The sequence below is a fragment of the Chrysochloris asiatica genome, unplaced genomic scaffold (genome assembly GCF_000296735.1).
Source record: "Chrysochloris asiatica unplaced genomic scaffold, ChrAsi1.0 scaffold00036, whole genome shotgun sequence".
NCBI lineage: Eukaryota > Metazoa > Chordata > Mammalia > Afrosoricida > Chrysochloridae > Chrysochloris > Chrysochloris asiatica.
Window position 1 is genome coordinate 4,829,045 of NW_006408554.1, and position 19,404 is coordinate 4,848,448.

The window sequence follows — 19,404 nt, forward strand, 5'->3', positions numbered from 1 at the left end:
TAATAGAACTCAGTGGTGATCAAAGGGCTCCTGCCCTGGAAACCATTGACTAAGACTTTCCCAGAGAGCAACTGAAAAGACAAGGGATCAGTGTAATAGAGCAGCATGGAGATTCAGATCTAAGATCTACACCCCCTGCTTTCACCTACCTTTGAAACCTATACCAGAATGAAGTCAATTTCACAGCAAGAAGAACAGGTTCTACTACCCAGGCTGTAGACAGGTCCCTCAGACTCCCTCCAAAAGAAATTAGACTAATTACAACTTCCTACAAGTGAAAAAGTCAAACTTCTAATCACCTTGTTTCCTCTGCTTCAGACTTGATTGACATTGTGAAAAGAGCTGCTTCCCAGAACTTCTGTCCCCACTTAGGTGGAACGCATTTGGAAAAGCATTTAAACCTGCGGAGTTCTTTATATTGGTGATAGCAAAGGAAATGTACTCAGAGGTCTTTGCAAGATCTCCATGAACCGCTGTATAAGGTTAATAATAAAGCGGAGACTGTGAAAGAGTTTGAATTAAGATTTTCATGTGGTTAGTTCACTAGGCTCAATGATGTTTCCTTTCATCACAAATTCAAGGTCCCTTGTTGCTTCAGCAGAAGAAGGAGGCAGGGATGAGGGGGGAATGAGGTAATGGAGAAAAATGAAAGGATGTACTTGGGGGAAAAAAATCAAGACAAAAATCACCATGTATTGGAAAGCTAATTAGAGAGGAAATTTGAGTTAGAGAAGCATTCTTCAGCCTTACCAAAGATCTTGAAAAGCAATAAGTTAATTACCTGTCCCATCCATTAGTGACAAGGACTTTATATAGATTAAATGAAGGCGATAATCCTATTTTATCATATGATTAGTTTGAAGAAGGAAATATTCATTGGTAGCATTTTAGATTGCAGTATTTATGACACAAAGAAAGAAAAATTCCTATTCGACATTTGAAATTGAACTTTCAGTTTTGTAACTTATCAATAAGTAACCTGTCTAAAGTCACATTGACTTTCCACGGGTTATTGAGAATTTTCCCCTTGGAAGTTGCCAGCAGATATTCATTGAGCACCTATTGGAAAAGTTCATATTAACCAATTCTTCCTTTGACACTTTTATGACTCAGTAGGGAGCTCTGGTAGCGTAGTGGTTACGAATCGGGCTGCGAACCTTAAGGTCAGCGGTTCGAAACTACCAGACGCTCCGCGGGAGAAAGATGAGGCTTTCTACTCCCGTAAGGATTTACACCCTCGGAAACCCTGTACAGGGTCGCTATGGGTCGGAACCGACTCAAAGGCACTTAACAACAACATAACAACAATGAGCTCTGGTAGCTAGTAGTTACGAGTCAGGCTGCCAATCTCAAGGTCAGAAGTTCGAAACTACCAGCGGTTCCATGGGAGAAAGATGAAGCATTCTGTTCCCCGTAAAGATTTACAGCCTTGGAAACCCTGTGCAGGGTCACTATGAGTCGGAACTGACTCCACGGTACTTAACAACAACAAAAATGAGATTTTTGACCCAATTCTGATTCTGACTTGAAACCCATTATAACGAAGCCAGGAAACTACAATAAAGACAAAATGAGATAGAATTTGAGATTGGAGAATTATAATGGGAAGTATATTTTTATCATTAGGTTTTCGAATAAATACAAAGTCTTATATAAAAGCTCTTAGGGCATGAAGATAGACAATCTCAAAGGCCATTCATTGTCACCATCATTTCAAAAGATAAAAGAAGGTGAGACATTTTAACTCCAACACTAATGGTTAGAAATTGCTGAGGCACTGATGATCCAGTCCAGAAGTTTTCAAACGGTTTGGTCTTAGGACCCCTTTGCACTTGTAAAAATTATTGCTGATGTGGGTTATATCTGTTGATATTTTTTGTGTTAGAAATTGTAGCTAAAACAAAAATGAAGATACCAGACAACATAAATAAGCACTCAAAGGGATGGCATCCTCACAGGAGAGAGAGCCTTTGGCAGACACCATTGTCCACCTATAAGAGATGAGAGTGAAAAACACAAATCACATCGTTATGAGAATAGTTTCCAACTTGACTGTCTGAAAGGACCTTGAAAACCCCGAGCTCTTCCTGGACTATACTTTGAGAGCCACTGATCTAGTCTAATGGTCTAACGCCTTCATTGTATTGATTAGGAAACAGGCCTATAGGAGCAAGTGACTTTCTGGCAAACATCAGAACACACACATGCACACACAGGCATGAACAGGCACAAGCCTTTGGTACCCTACAGTCCGTAAGTGGTTCAAACAGTCAACGTACTTTGCTACAAACTGAAGAGAAGTTGGAGATTCAGTCTACCAAAAGACATCTCAGAAGAAAGACTTGGTGATCTACTTTAAAAAAAAAGAACTATTGAAAAACCTCACGGAACACAGTTCTAATCTGACACACAAGGGGTTGTCATAAGCTAGAGTTGATTCCATGAGTCATGGATTGAATTGTGTCTCCCCTACGATACGTATCAATTTCTTGTTAGGTGCCAATGAGTCGGTACCAACACATAGCGACCTTGTGCACAGCAGAATGAAACATTGCACAATCCTGGGCCAACCTCACCAATGTTGCCATGCTTTAGTCCATTGATGCTGTCACTTGGCCAATCCACCTCTTTCTCTCTGATCCTCCACCCTACCAAACATGATACCCTTCTCCAGCAACTGGTCCCTCCTGACAATATGTCCGAGGTATGAGAGATGAAATTTGGCCATCCTGGCCTCCAAGGAGCACTCTGGCTGCACTCCTTCCAACACAGATCTGTTGGTTCTTTTGGCAGCCCATGGTGCTTTCAATATTCTCCTCTAACACCATAACTCAAAAGCATCAATTCTTCTATGGTCCTCCTTATTCACTGTCCAGTTTTCGCATCAACTTGGCTGGTTCCTAATTCTCAGTTGCTTGATACGCATGTAATAATATAATTATCTGCCACCTCATGATGTGATAGAATGTGAAATTATTCTGTGTGCTGTAAATTCTCACTTCTATGGTATTAATGAGGCCAAATGCAATCTATAGGAGCATCTTTAGTAGGTCACTTTTGAGATTTAAAAGAGATTAAACAATGTAGCAGTGCTCAGAGAGATTTACTACCATCAAGACAGAAGAGCGAGGAGTCGAATGCATCCTTTGGACCTGGGGTCCCTTCACTACAAAGTTCCTAGATCCAGGGGAAGACTGATGTCAGGATGCCTGGAGATCTCCAAGGAATGCTGGACCTACAGAGGCTGGAAGGAGACAGGATGTTTTCCCAGAACCAACAAAGAGAGAAAGTCTTCCCCTAGGTCAGCACTCTGAATTTGGACTTCTAGCTTCCTAAACTGTTAAAGGTATCCCACCTGGGGTTTTTCTGTTATAGCAGTACTAGAAAACGAAGACACCATTGTACCTGGTTTTACCATGTAATTAGGGAATCCTGGTATGGTGCTGTAGGATAAGCACTCTACTGCCAGGTTGGCAGTTCAAACTCACCAGCCACTTGTTGGAAACCCTATACAGGGTCTTTATGGGTTGGAACCGACTTGACAGCACTTAACAACAACAACAAAGGGAGAATATGCTCTGAAACTTGCCTCACTGAGGTAGAATAACTAACTCAGCTATATTTTTATTGTGCTTTCTATGAAAAAAATAGGATAGAGGAAAATGTACAAACGGACACTTAGAATACTCTATATGTGGCTCTGTAGGATCAGCATTGTACTTAGAACCTGAAACTTGACAGTTCAAACCCACCAGATGCTCCTCAGAAACCCTATCTATACAGGGTCACTATGAGTCAGAACCAACTCAACTATCACTTAATAACAACAACAATATATACAATTTAATACCACTAAAATATTATCTTGTAAATGTGGACTTAGTGGTTTATTTTCCTTAAGGACAAATCCTGATAAAATTAACTGTGAATAGACGCTTTCTCTACCACCTTCATGATGATCCTTCATAGAGAAAACACAGTAACTCAAATCTTAGCTTCAGTGTAAAATTATAGAAAATTGAGAAAGGTTTATGTTTTAGGTTTTTGCCTACCATAGATTCTTTGTTCACTGATCTTAATGGAGATTTTATATATTATCTCATGTTATAAATTTTAGTATAAGAATTACAATTGTCCTCATCAAGTATATGCTGTTGTTGTTGTTGCTAAGTGCCGTCAAGTCGGTTCTGACTCTTAGTGACCCTGTATAGGGTTTCCAAGGAGTGGCTGGTGGGTTTGAACTGCCAACTTTGCAGCTAGCAGTGCAGTGCTGATCCAACAGTATCACACCAGGATTCAGTGGTAGGATTCTCGCCTGTCACTGATTTCTAGTTCGTACAACTTATGCAGACACCACCTGTGTATCAGTGAAGGCTTGCTTATCTCCAAGCTACTTTACGAGTTTTATTGGAGCTTCCAGACTGAGATAAACTAGGAAGAAATGGCTGGTGATCTACCTCCAAAAATCAGCAAATGAAAATCCTGTAGATTACAAAGGTCCAATCCAATTGTTCTTGGGATGGCTAAGTTGGTGCAACTCAATGGCAGCTAATAGCAATATACTTCTTATGACCTTACTGTAAAAAGAAAAAAAAAAAAGTCTTGATTGTGGGTTATAAAATTGATTAAAGTAATTACTCTTAAGAGTGGAACTGCAAATACACAGTGATCTGGGGGAGAATTTGTCAGTATTAAAGTTGGTTCTTCTTCAAGCAGGAGCCTTCTGCTGGAATTCAGATTTCTCTGACTTGAAGTGCTAGCACCAGCTCTGCAGAACAAAAGGATCATTTGAAAAGAGAAGTTTTAACTTGTATTTTGTTGTTTTTTGAGCTTACGTCAACCCTGATGGGAAAACTACGGAGCCATTTGAATTACACGATATAACAATTCCTCCGCAATGCCAGTGATAGAGCTGTATATATTATTTGAATTCATGGTAAGGAAAGTATTTGTAAAAGTGAATGTTATTGCTGTGGTTTTATTTGGTTTTGTTATGTGTAGAAGAAACATTTATATGGGCTTAGAACACTATTGTTTAGATTCAGCTACCTTTGCTTATGCTGATAAAAAAGGAGGGTTTTTTTTAGGCTTAATGTTTTCTTAAAAATGTACATTCCCAAATTAATGACACCACTGCATTTCATTAACTTATATCTCTTTATCACTGAGTATTTCTTTATGTCAAGGGAGATATTATCTATATGCCTAAACTTTTAATACTAAATGAATAAAAATGTCTGAAGTACTTGAAGGGGATTGTAGCAAATATGCAGTAGAAAGAGCAATAAAGTTAAGAAGGTGAATTTAAATCCAGGCATTCCATTGATAAGATATGTGAGTTTGTCAAATGACTAGCTTCTTAGACATAATTTAGTCATTTACAGAATGGGAACACTACTACATGCTTCCCCAAGACTTCAATATTAAGCTTGGTGCTAATGAGTCTTAGTACAACCCAGAATGGTCTGTACCCACATGTTGATTATTGTATCATTATTGTAACTTAGATAACTCATTATTGTAAGTTAGATGTAACTTATCACTCTGGACTCTGCAAAATGCCCATTCACTAAATGGGACAATGATGCCATGTGGGAATGAAAAGAGAGTGAATGTAAAACTGAGCTGATCTCCTGACATACTACCTAGCCATGAAATATTAGCCCTTCTTAACAATATTTTATAATTATTTAACCTATTGTAAATGGTTACATATTTCTATCATGATATTGTTATTAATACTCTGCTTGCTTCAATTGCCTCTTATGCACATGACAGCTGGATAACAAATATAAAAGATCCAAGAAGAATTGATGCATTTGAATTATGGCATTGGAGAACAGCAAATATACCTTGGACTGTCAGAAAAACAAGCAAAAATGTTGGAAGACGTACAGGAGAATGCTCCTTCTAAGTGAGGATGATGACACATTATCTTATATACTTTGGACATGTTATGAAGAGGGACCAGCCTTTGAAGAATGGCCTCATGCTTGGTAAGGCAGGGGGTCAGCAAAAGAGGAAGGCCCTCCATGAGTTGGATTACACAGTGGCTCATAGTGACCTTATGCACAGCAGAATGAAACACTTGTCAACGATTGTGAGGAAGGCACAGGACTGTAACAGTAACAACAACAACAAAGTACTTTAAATGGTGCTTCTAATGTAAGAACACTGATTAAAACAGTCTGTAATCTAACCTGGTCCAAAATTAAGAGTATTTTTGGAGATAGGTAGCTTAATTCCAAAGATCCTGATCCATTGATCAGGAAAAGACTTGCTTTGCCCCATTAGATGCATTCTTGTAATTCTTTCTATTGAAATGATTTATATAAAACATATTTGTAAATCGGATTGGAAAGCAACGCTTTAAAATAGTTATTGCACTTAAAACAATTATTGCCTTTGTAATGTGTCCCAGCTAGGGCAAGTGTGGAAGTCCCAAATTTACCAGATGATAATCTTATTCTATATGCCATCTTGGCATCTATTAGATCACAGAGTACCACTGAACCATCATTTTCAGCCAATTTGAACAGCCTTAAATTGTTCATCAACTATTGCAATATGCAATTTAAACAGTGGGTACTGTTGTTGCTGTTGTTAAGTGCCATGAAGTTAGTTCTGACTCATATCGACCCTGTCTGGGGTTTCCATGGAACAGCTGGTGGGTTTGAACCACCAACATTTTCGTTAGCAGTGATTATCCTGCAGTGCAACACCAGGTTGGCAATATTAAAATTTTATTTCAGAAAAATTCCATTGTTCATATGCTTCCAGGGTTCAGACTCAGGGGTCCAAGATCTTTTATCATATACACTTTAGGAATTCATAGCTGTAAAAATATCTTAGTGCTTGATACAAAGGTGTTCAAAATACATGTGCTAGAAACAAGATTTCTCATCATATGGTCTTTGTTTTTATAGAAACTCTAGATACATATTTCATTAAAATGATCTATGGGCAAATATATTATCTTTTTAAAAAATTGAGATATGAATTCAGACATCCAGGATGAAAATCTTGATTGCCTTCCTAATTCTGCTCAACATCCACAGCATCATAATTTGCAAGGGCACAAATCAAATAATCAGGAAATAAAGCTTACAAACACAAAATTCTCATGAAACCTGGAACTGGTAAAAGTGATTCTGGGATATGTGCAGAAAATGTGAAGCTTGCATTTCTAAGTAGATTAGTCTGAAATTAAATGAAATGATCATAAAGTTCTACTAGAAATTTGGCCCCATGTTCTGCATAAATTTAAATAAATAGTAATTGAGGAAACTTATGAGAGTGTAGTTGCATTTTAAAATTACCAAATCATCATAAAAATAGAAGCAGTAACTAAGTTTTTAAAAAAGCAAACAAACAAAAACAAATATCTATATAAAGCAACTCTCACAGAGAGGACCCCTGAAGATAGTTTGAAGTTCAGCTACCTTGGGGGTTTTATTTTATAAGAAACTATAATCCTCTTTTATTGTCTACACCTGTCTGGGTTACGTTTTTCTACTACTTATACAACCAAAGTACTCTGATAAATAGATGCATTTTCTCTTAGTGCTACCTTTTGCTCATAGTGAATATTGTAGGTGGCCCATGATGCATCAAATATTCCTTTCTGTAAAAAAAAAAAAGGAAAAAGAATGCTTTGTTCTTCCCCACACATCCAAATGTCTCAAGGGAAATGATCCTTTCCTAGCTCCAGGGATTAGCTATCGCTGTAAAATCAGCACTAGATTGAGAACAAGAGACCAGCAGTCGAAACCCACTAGTTGCCCTTTGTAAACCCTATACAGGGTTTTATGAGTCAGAATCACCTCGATGACACTTGACAACAATGAGCCATAATGTTGGATTTGCATCATCTGTGTGTCAGCTTCCTTCATGGTAGTTATATGATTGCCAACAATTTCGGGGGAGGGATTTCCAACTGCTACATTTGTTTTTGTTAAGTGCCATGGAATTGGTTCTGATTCGTAATGACTCTATATAGGATTTCTGAGGAGCTCTGAATTTGAACTGCCAACTTTGCAGTTAACTGTTCAGTGTTTATTCTACAGTGTGACATCATTACTCCAGAAGGTAGATAACGCTATTATAGTCCCTATTTTACAAATGAGAAAAGTCACTCATCTGGGATCAAAGCAAGATTTGTTTGATTCCAAAATCTATGACCTTTGTCACTCTTCCTTCCTAGAATAGGTTTTATGGGAGAGACTCACACAGCTTCATTCATCTTTTTGCAATACTTTCAAGCCTATTTCCATTGGCTCCAAACGTTTCCTTCAACTTTCAGATCCTATTTTAAATATGGCTCCAGAGTTGAGAGAAAAACCATGGAGTGTGAAGAAAACCCACCTCCCACCTGTAAGTGTGTCCTACTGTGGTGGCTTGCATGTTGCTATGGTGGATGATGGGAACTATACCTCTGGTATTTGAAACACCGGCGGCATCACTCATGGTGGAGATGTATTAGCTAAGATTAAGACAAGGGTAGGAAGAAAGGTTTGATGAGCTATCATTTCACAGCACTTCCCAAAATTAGTGAAGGGAAACCTATACATCACAACAGAATGTTGTCAGCTAGTGTATTGGATGATGGGCTCCCCCAGATGGAAAGACACTAAAAAATAGCCACAAGAATGGGCTGAAATGTATCAGTGACGACACAGGCCACACAACATGTTGCTCTCTACATAATGTCTCCATGAGTGGCAGCTGACTTGGACAACTAACAACAACAATGGAGGAAACAGGATGCAATTCAGACCCTGAATTCTCTAGTTATCCTTGAAAAGATGCATATACTTTTCCCCTGAAACATACACATGCTGTCCCATAAGTTTACAAATGGTGAAAAGTTCAAAATTCATATGCCTTCAGTGTAAATGAATTCAAGCATTCAAAATTACTGTTTGTCTTCTCTGGAAAATTTACAGCAAACTTCATTATTTTTCAGTAAATGGTTCATTTAGAAAGGTCTTAATGTCTAACTTAAATTCATCATGCTGCAGAGTGTAGCTCTTGAGGTATTCTTAAGCACATATAAAACAGCAGTTAACCATCACAAACAGGATCCCCCTTAGTCAAGTTCCCACTCAGGATTCTCTCCTGTTTAAACAAAATACATACAGCTCATTTTTCTTCTTTGGATCAAGTTCCCAAGCCCATAATCATCCCATTAAAAATATACCACTGTTTTTGGGGCTTTTCCAAGTTTGTCCACTGCACATTGAAATTGCAATCAGGGCTCAATGACCTGTATGTGTATTCCAGGCACCCCTGTCTCAGCTCATTCCTTACCTGCCCCATCAGTCAGTCCCTATCTCTTATTAATGATGACAAGTGGAAGGCAGCAGTGACCATGGTTGGAAGTGTTGGGCATGTTATTGGAGTGGACATATGGCCAAGGAAATTTGAGTAAGAAGCAAAATAATTGTTCCAAGTGCAAAGACTGGTTGGTTGCATATGTGCTGCCAAGTCAATTCCAACTCATAGAGACCCTGCACAGGGTTTCTGAGGCTCTCAGTCTTTATGGGAGTAGGAAGTCACATTGTTCTCCCTAGGAGTGGCTGGTAGATTTGAATGGCTGACCTTACAGTTAGCAGCTGAATGGGTTAACCACTATACTACCAAGGTTCCTGACTGCAAAGTGTAGTCACTAATTACCAGGTGTTGCTAGTAAAGCAACTGGACCAAGGAGATTGCCTGCTAAGGTGCCTAAGGGCTCTTCCTCCTCATGGAGTAACTCCTTTTTATGGAGTTTTATTGTCACATAATTGTGAAGTCAGATTTGGGATAGAAAGTTCAAGACCACTAGCCAGCACTGTTTGGGACACGGGGTAGAGGGGACTATGGGAAATGCCTATCACTGAAAGGATGTAAATGCAGTCAGAAAGGGCTGAAACCTAGAAAGTAGCTTCACTCCAAATCTTAGGAATAATGGGGTATAGTTAAGTGGCAAAGGCACCTTGGTACTGTTGATTGTCTTCTTAATCTGAACTTAACAAACTGAGAAAACAACTCATACATATCCTTCTTTACACCCATGGTATTTTCAACTTCCTCATATACATGTGAGAGTTGAAAAATGAATAAGGAAGATGATAGAAGAATTAAGGAGCTCTGGTAGTGTAGTGGTTACAAATCGGGGTACTAACCTAAGGTCAGCAGTTCAAAACTACCAGCCATTCCATGGGAGAAAGAGGAGACTTTCTATTCCTGTAAAGATTTATAGCATCGGAAATCCTGTCGGAAACGACTACACGGCACACTGTCGCAAAGAAGCATTGACGCATTTGAATTATGATGTTACAGAAGAATATTAAAAGTCCTTGTGGTTTATTATACCAATTGACCATGGTGTCACCTACCTTAGTGAGCAGTGACTGGGCTCTTAAAAGCTTGTAAGCAGCCAACTAAGAAACAAGTCTTGGTCTCTCCCCGTTTGGAGCAAAGAAGTGTGAAGAAAATTAAAGACATATGAATGCAATTAATCTTTTAGATTAGTGGTCTGCATGACTCTCAGTCTTCTTGAGTGAGACCCAAAGAACTAGTTGTTGCCCTACTATCGTGACTGACCACTCTAAAAGAGATCACATTAGAAAGTCTAACTAGAGTGACAGAAAAATGTGGAACAAAACTCAAAAATCATATAAAAGACCAGGTTTACTGGTTGAAGAGAGACTGGTGGGACCCATTGACATCCTTCAGACCTAGAACTGAAGTCACCCCTCTGACTCAATTTTCAGCCAAACTGGAATAATCAGCCATATTAGATTAAAGGACAGCATTTGCCCAAGAACAAAGTTCTGAAGGCAAGAGGAAGTAGGAAAGAAAGAGGAGTGGAAACAGGAAACACAGGGGAGAAATGGGCTAAGTGATTTTACATTATGAGGACTGCAATCAATGATGTGAAACAAAATGTATCTGGAATGCTAAGAACTGATTTGCTCTATAAAAACCTTCACCCAATTCACAATAAAAAGTCTAAACAAGGAATTATAATGCTTAATGCAGAAATTCTTTTGTAATTAGGTCAAACTATTATTTGGTTCAAAAATTACTTTGGGGGATAGTTTTGGTTCAAGGTTTAAAGATTTCCTCAGGGCAATAGTTTCAGGCTGTAGGGGTCATTCAACCCCAATAGCTTAATAAACTATGGATTTCATGAGAATTTGAATTATGTTCTATTATGCAGCTAATTAAAATCTCACAATGAAGAAGAAACAACAGCAATGTAAGAACTAAATCTATGTTAATAGTTTCTACTATTCTGTTTTGTGTCCTGCTTTTTAAAATTGCAATTTAACAAATGGTTTGCCTTAAAGCAGACTGCCAGTGTTATAGGAGACCTATGGGACAAATGCTTTAAGGGGCTTGCTACTCCCCCAACTCCCATGTACACTACACCTCTAATGCCTTGTCCTAATAGATCTATACTCTTGTGAGATTTTTGTTCTTCTGCACATTTCAGCCTTATCTGAGGGCCAAGAGATACTACTTGTGATTCTTCCCAGTTTCCTTTCTGGTTTTTGTCTTGTTTTTTCCTTTGCCTCCTTCACCAGCTCTCTGTGTTTTCCCTGTATCATAAGCGATGATCTAAGATTGGGACTACAAGAACAAAATAAACTGTCTTCTCTTGTAGGGCTTCCTTACAGTGATGGAGTGGGGAGGACCCAAGCCAAACATAATCAACTGCCTCGGGTTGTTTTCTGATTCATAGCAACTCTACAGAACAAAGTAGAACTGCTCCCTACAGTCTCCGAGCCTGTAAAACGTAGACACTAGAGATGTAGAGGTGAACCTGGGTTATAAAGAAATCCATCCCTGTGTCTTTAAGTTAAATGACAGCTAAGTCAGAACAGGTGCGCGGGGTTCTTATTTGGACTTACTTTAGTGCAAGAAAAGGCTCAAAGACTTTTCAATGATTTAAAAATACCAAGTGCAGCATGTGAAGATGATTGTAATGAGGAACTTATGCAAGTAGGGTATGGACTCCTGGTGTGGCGCTGTAGGATCAGCACTGGACTGTGAACCACATGATTGGTGGTTCAAACCTACTAGCTTCTTCTCAGAAAGCCTATACAAGATCATTGTGAGTTGAAATTGACTCAACAGTGCTATCAACAACAACAAAGTATAGGCTGTATGATAAGCAATGGGCTGCAAACTAGGTCAGCGGTTCAAACCCACCAGCCATTCCTCAGAAAACCTATATAGGGCTGTTATGCTTCAGAACCAACTCCATGGCGCTTAGCAAGATTTGGAGCCGATGGCGTTGTATGTTACACACTGGACTAATAACTGCAAGGTCAGCAGTTCAAATCCACCAGTTGCTCCCCAGATGAAAGATGAGGCTTTTTGCCCTGGTAATGATTTATAGCCTTGGAAACTCTGAATCGACTCAATGGAATTCAGTGAGACTGGGTTTGAATTTTATTTTTTTTTCTTAGGTTTGGTTCAATTGTTTCAAAGTAAGAACAAATTTAAAAAGGAAAGCAGGATAAGCACTGGTCTACTAACCGAAAGGTCCACAGATCAAACCCACCAGCCACTCCTCAGAAACCCTATACAGGGTTGCTATGAGTTGGAGCTGACTCAATGGCATTTAACAGGTGGTGTCGTGGAGTCAGTTCCGACTCTTAGTGACCCTGTATAGGGTTTCTGAGGCTGTAAATCTTTACAGGAGCAGAAAGACTAATTTTTCTTCCATGGAATGGCTGGTAGTTTCGAACTGCTGACCTTGTGGTTAGCAGCCCAATTCATAACCACGAAACTTAAGTCAGATGTCTCTCTCTCTATATGTCTGATGGTGTTCAAAAGGAGATGGATGACAGGTTTGGTTGGCAGTGCTTCTATGGATCATCACAACCACTGCTGATGTATCCTTGAACTTCTGCCAGTTTCTACATTTTCAGAATCAGGAGATCACTCGCTTCCATAGTACCTCTCTGATGTCAAGCTCCTAATGTACTCCGAGACTTCATCATCTTCCTATTTCTAATTTTACCATAACTCTCAGGGGTGGTTTCATTCTTTCATTTGATTTTTTAATCTAAAATACAGGGTAAGCCCAAAATTATTGCTATTAGGATTTAGCTCATACATAACATGTATTTATTACAAACAAAATGTGTTTAGACATGTCTGATTGTGGATGGCTGCAGACTAGTTCTCTCAAGTAACACGCTGATCTTAGTCCTGTGAGGATGTCTTCAACAAAAAGATCCCATCCAAACAGTGGTTTCTGAGGGAATCTGCTGTTATATTCAAGGTAGATCAATTCAGAGGCTATGGCGATTGTGGAATTTCAAAAGGGTAACCTTTAACAGATTTTCTCAAAGGAGAACGAACTATCCTGGGGACTTATAAAAAGGTTTTAAGAAAATAGAAAACTACAATGATTGAATGTTATTGTTGTTGTCAGTTGCCATCGAGTCGGAACTGACTCATAGCGACCCCATGCACAGTAGAACAAAACAATGTCTGATCCTGGGCCAACCTCACTACCGCTGCCACACTTGAGTCCATCAATGATGTCACCTGGCTGATCCATCTCGTTAGGGGTCTTCCTCTTTTTCTCTGACCCTCCACCTTACCCAGCATGACATCCTTCTCCAGCAACTGTTTCCTCAGGACAATACGATTGAATAAAAGGCCAGAAAAATTGGGCTGAGGAATTGTTTCCCTTCATAACAATGCATCTGCTTGGTCTTTGAGTAACAAGGACTATCCTACAAGAATTTCCTTGGGGAACCTTACTCCACCACCCTACAACACTGGTCTTACTCTTTCAGATGCCTCTTTGTCCTCCAAACTCCAAAACCACTAAAAAGGAACACAATTTGTTTCCCTTAAGGATGCCCAAATTGCCATTTTGATCATAAGAAATTGATCCTGAAAACAATATTCCAAGAACACTGAGTCTCTAGTTTTGTGTAGGGATAGACCATGTAAATCAAGGATAATTGACAGCAGTTTTTAGTGTCCATTTACGTCATTGCCATTGTATAGACTCAGGATAGTTGTCAAATCATAGTATAGCCACCAGCCATACTGCTTCAATTCTTCCTCACTATTAAAACAGTCAGAGAAGGAATTCCCAATGGCAGTACTTCTCATTAGATTTATTAATCCCCAACCAGGCAAGTTAAAGAAATAAATATCATGGTAGCTTTAAAGCTATCATAAATTTCAGCTTTCAGTTTATCAGACTTTTATAGCCAACCTGAGTACTGACATTTGGACACATCCTGCCACTTACCTTGACTGTGTGGAATCATTTCCAGATTGGGACTTGCTCTTACCTTTGGGAATGACTCGGATGGAATGGACAAAATCATTAGGAGTCAAAAAGTGAATCCATTTAAGATCTGAAACCATAACTTCTTCATTTACAAGTGAGTAATGTGGACATTCATACCCTGCTCTGTTTTGCTACAGAACTTTCTCATTCATAGAATCTCTTAGAAGGAAAGGCTACCATTATCAGACTCAATTGTTGTCTTGCTACATGACTAAGGACGTGTAGCAAAAGGACTTAACTTGGCCTCTGAATATAGTCCAGCTACTTAAGACTAGGACATTAAACTAAACAGAGTCCTAAAACATTTTTCTTCCTATGTGATCATTTAAAGATATCAATTGTAGGGGGGGAAAAGAATCATCTGTGAAATGAATACCCAATCTGGAGGCCAGGGATTTTACTGTTTAATTCCAATTAGGGATAATGGGAATCATGAAGATTCTTGCTGTACTCCTTAGTGTAGGTGTTATTTTTACAATTAAAGTACTATGTGGGTCTCTGTAGGGTTTTTATTTAATTGGCCAACATATATGACACATGTCAAATCTCATCAATTCTTAGATCTTTTCATGAAAATTCCTTTGCATGTACTCATGTTTAATGTCCATAATCCCAAACCTCCCATTCCAAATACCATTGCAAATTGGTTTCTATAGCTTCTCTGTCAGTGGTCAATAGCCTGACAAATAGCTTTTATGATTGACACCTATTAAGTAGCAAATTAGGAATAGTCAGGACAATCTAAGAACATTTTTGCCTTTCCTCTTTTTAAAAATTCTGATGCTAAAAAACTATGTAAGTGCAAATTTAATCTGAATGAAAGCTACAAATGTACTTGAACACATCTGGAAGTAGAATTCCTTCAAACATTATTTTTACTCATTATTAACATTTCTGCTGGCACAATATTCCTGACTATTTATTCAAGGCAACACCTGACTAAACTTCAGTTACCTTAGGGAGAAGGAAAGGTCAGAAGATATAATAGCACCTCCATACAGTGTGTTTTGTAAGAACATCATGGATCTAAGAATTTGTCTTTGCAAATGTGCAATGGACTCCATTCTTCCCTGAACCCACAAGAGGGCACTAGTTAAACACCTTGTTGGACATACCACTGAGTCACGGCAAGCTGGCTAAGAGATTACAGTCAAACAGCAAAAAGAGAAAGACCCCTGGCAGCCATCTTGGGATTATGGGGGAAAAGTGAGGAAAGTATGAATTTAGTTTACATATCAAAAGCCTAATCTCTAGTTCAGAGCCCTATCACCACTAGAGAGAAGAAATAACTGAACTCACAGACCATCTGGGGTAATTTCAGCCGTTTATATCTCTTTATTCCTCAATGTTTCAGTCTCTTTACCTTATCTCTAAGGAGCTCTGGTAGTGTAGTGGTTACGAATCGGGCTGCGAGCCTCTGGGTCAGCAGTTCGAAACTACCAGCTGTTCTGCTGGAGAAAGATTTGTTCTGCGGGAGAAAGATGAGGCTTTCTGCTCCCGTAAAGATTTACAGCCTTGGAAACCCTGTACAGGGTCCCTATGAGTCAGAACCGACTCCACAGCACATAATAACCTTATCTCTGGCTTTTCCCTCTGATTCAAGAGAAAAGAGTTCCCTCCCCTTTCTTAAATCTTAAATTCTATCTCCAGAGAACCTTATTTTCACACCCTTCTCTTCCTTCTTTAATCCCCTCAGTCTCCTCTTCCTCTGTAGGATCCCTCGACTCTGTACCTACATTCCTGTCTATCCTCATCTTGAAAAATTCATCTTTTGAACCTGAAGTCCTACCTACCAACTACCTCAGCCTCTTCTTACCATTACCAGATTTCTTACAAGAACAGTTATTTAAATATCAAAGCAATTTATTTTTGACCTTAGAAAAAATAAACTAGTTGCTACATAGGGCAACTGTTTATACTGAAACAACTTTTTAAATAAAATCAGCAATAGCTTCCTTTGATATATGAATGTTTGCTGCCAGCTCCTTTTCTTCCTTTTTTTGACATTACATATTTTGGGATTTCTTTTTATCTCAGAGAAGCCCTCTTCCCTAATTTTACCCTTGTTTTGTTTTTTTTTTCCTAACTCCAAATCTTGATTTTGTTTTTTTTCACTTTTATTAATTTAAATAAATTCACATGCAGTAAAATTAACTCTTTGATGTACAAGTCCTTGAGTAGGTCATATAGTGAGGCATACAGTTATGTAATCACCACCACACTCAAGATACAGAAATGTTTCATTACCCAAAATTCCCCCATGCTCCTCCTTTGTAATTAACCTTATTCTCCTACTCCAAGCCACTGGCAACTATTGATCAATTTCCTATTCCTATAATTTTTTCTGAATGTCATATAAATAGAATCATACAGTTCAATCTTATGAGACCGTAGCCACTCAAATCCACCAGCCACTCCTTTGAAACCCTATGAGTTGGACCCGACTTGATGGCATTTAATGACAACAACAATTAAACAAGTGGATAAAGTAGAGGTCTTAGCAGTAACAAGTTTTCTAGTGTTCACTACACATAGTGAACCCTGGCAGCTGTCCTAACTGAAGGGAATTTCTTATTGTGATTTCAGGGCACTCCTGTGAGCTAGAAAAAGTGAAGAAATATCAAAAACATCATTCCCTTTGGGAAGACCTGCTACAATATTTACTATTGAGAATGGTGGTGCTGCAGGATAACCACAAAGTCAGCAGTTCAAAGCCACCCCCTCTATGGGAGAAAGATGAGTTTTTCTGCTCCCATAAAGATTTATAGCCTCAGAAACCTTGGATAGGGTCACTTTGAGTTTGGATAAACTCAATGGCAGTGGGTTTGGTTTCTTAAGTTTATTGAGAAACTATGGCAACCATGCAATATCCTTCACAGCATATGGTCCAGCTTTTACTGGATTGGGACTCAGCATCTATTCCACAAGGGAGCTTCAAAACATCCATGGAAAAATGGAAGTACAAGATAGAATTTTTCCATAAACGATTTGAAGCCCCTTCATATTAAACTGCAGGAAAAGATGAGGCTTTCTGTTCCAGAAAAGATTTAAAAGCCTTGGAAACCCTAAACAGCGTCTTTATGAGTAGGAACCGACTCAATGACGCTTAACCAAAACAACATATTAAACAGAATTGATATGAGTATTGATATATAAGTGCCAGATGAACATGTAAAGACTGAACATAATGTAGCTATAACTTGTTTCTCAATTGAACAGAAGGGGATGCTACATAAAGCCTACTCAACTGAATGTAGAGCCCAACAGAAAACACAAGAAATGTAACTGACATCAGGTTTGGCAAATAGAAACCTTAATACCATCATCAAGGAGGAGTGAACATTCAGTGTCCAGAAAGTTTAGTTTTGTTTGGATAGAAAAACATGAATCCTTTCTCAGGAATGGAAATCCTTTTCTCCATCTTATTTACATATCCTGGGAAAAATAACATTTAACTTTATGTTATCAGTGTTTATGTGATTTTTGGTGACCTCTTACCTAAAATATTTGATTAAATTATTTACCACTTAAAATTATCTGTCCATAAAGTGCAAACTACTTTTTCTTCCCTTAATTATTAAGAAAGGGTCATTATCTTTCTGTAAATGTAGATGTATTCTTGTGTTAACACTTAAATAGAAAGCAAAGTCACTGAAAATTAGTAATGCATATTTCTCTACACTTTATAGTTGCATTAAGTCCATGAATTTTCTCAGCAAACTGTATCGAGTTATTCCAGTTTCATAGACAATCAGTCTACCTGAGAGGCGGCCTTCTCCAGAGTCCCATTTCATCTGATATCAAATGGCTTGTTGATTATTCTACTTCAAAGGCTTCTGGCGCTGAGACTTTCAAGGTGGTCTGCAAGGCCCGGAGTGCTGATGCCACCTGTCAATGTAACTTCCAAATTAAAGAGAATCTGTGAGGAAATGAAGGGTAAACTTCCTCTCTTTCAGATTAGGCTGATTAACCTTGAGCAATTTTGCTTCAATACCAGCTAGCATGGGAAAAATATCACCACCAAGAGTCCAGTGTCCTTCATTGTTTTGATACTTGCGCTTGCATGTCAAAAAAAACCAAAAAAAAAACAAACCACAAAACAATATGCAGGTTGTAAGATTTAAAGAAAATTTAGATGAAAAGGTTACACTCTACTATTTGTATTAGTTTGTGAAAATATTCTGGTACTGATTTATATTGGTAGAAAATAATCATTTCAATTCTAGAGAACTATGGGTTCTAGAGAAAAATTTAAAGAGAAAAAAATTGTGGTTATTGACCAACCAACAAGGCTTTCATATTGCTTTATAAACCTTTAATAATGTAGGTATTTCTCTATTTTTTTTTTGCTCTATATCAGATGATGTTGTTGTTGTTAAGTGCCATCAAGTTGATTCTAACCCATAGTGACCCTGTATAGGGTTTCCAAGGAGTAGCTGGTGAGCTTGAACTGCGGACTTTGCAGTTCAAACGGCTTTGCGGTCTGGCACATTAACCCACAGCTCCATAGCAGGACATTTCTGAAATAGAAAAGTCAGTCAACTGAGAATAATTGTTTATGCATGCTGATTTTATAAAATATGAGATTTACTGATTATAGTAGTGTGCAGACATGCCTCTCTTTTGTCCTCTGTCTCTCAGCTATGTGGTCCCTTGGCTCAGGCAAGTGTTACAAAGCTCCTTTAACACTGTCTATAAATGCCCCAAAGACACGTTCTGCAAGCCAGCTTCTTGCACAAAGGCACTCAGCTTTTCTGTTTGTGTGATCTGGAAGATCTCTGCTCTGTCTCTCCATCCATTGCCTCTGCTTTTCCAAGCAGGAATCTCGTGTTCCACTCAAGGCTCTTCTTTCTTGGGGGTCCTGGGATCATCTGTTCCTGCTTCTGAGATGACTCATTTTAAAGCCAGCAGGATGGCAAAACCAGCCAATCCCCACATTAGTGTCCCTTACACCCTATTTGCGTGGTCCTGCTTCTGGTGTGTGCCACTGAAATCAGTTCCAACTGATAGTGACCCTGCAAAGGGTTTCCAAGGCTGTTAATCTTTACAGAAGCAGAAAGCCTCATTTTTCTCCCTCAGAGCAACTGGTA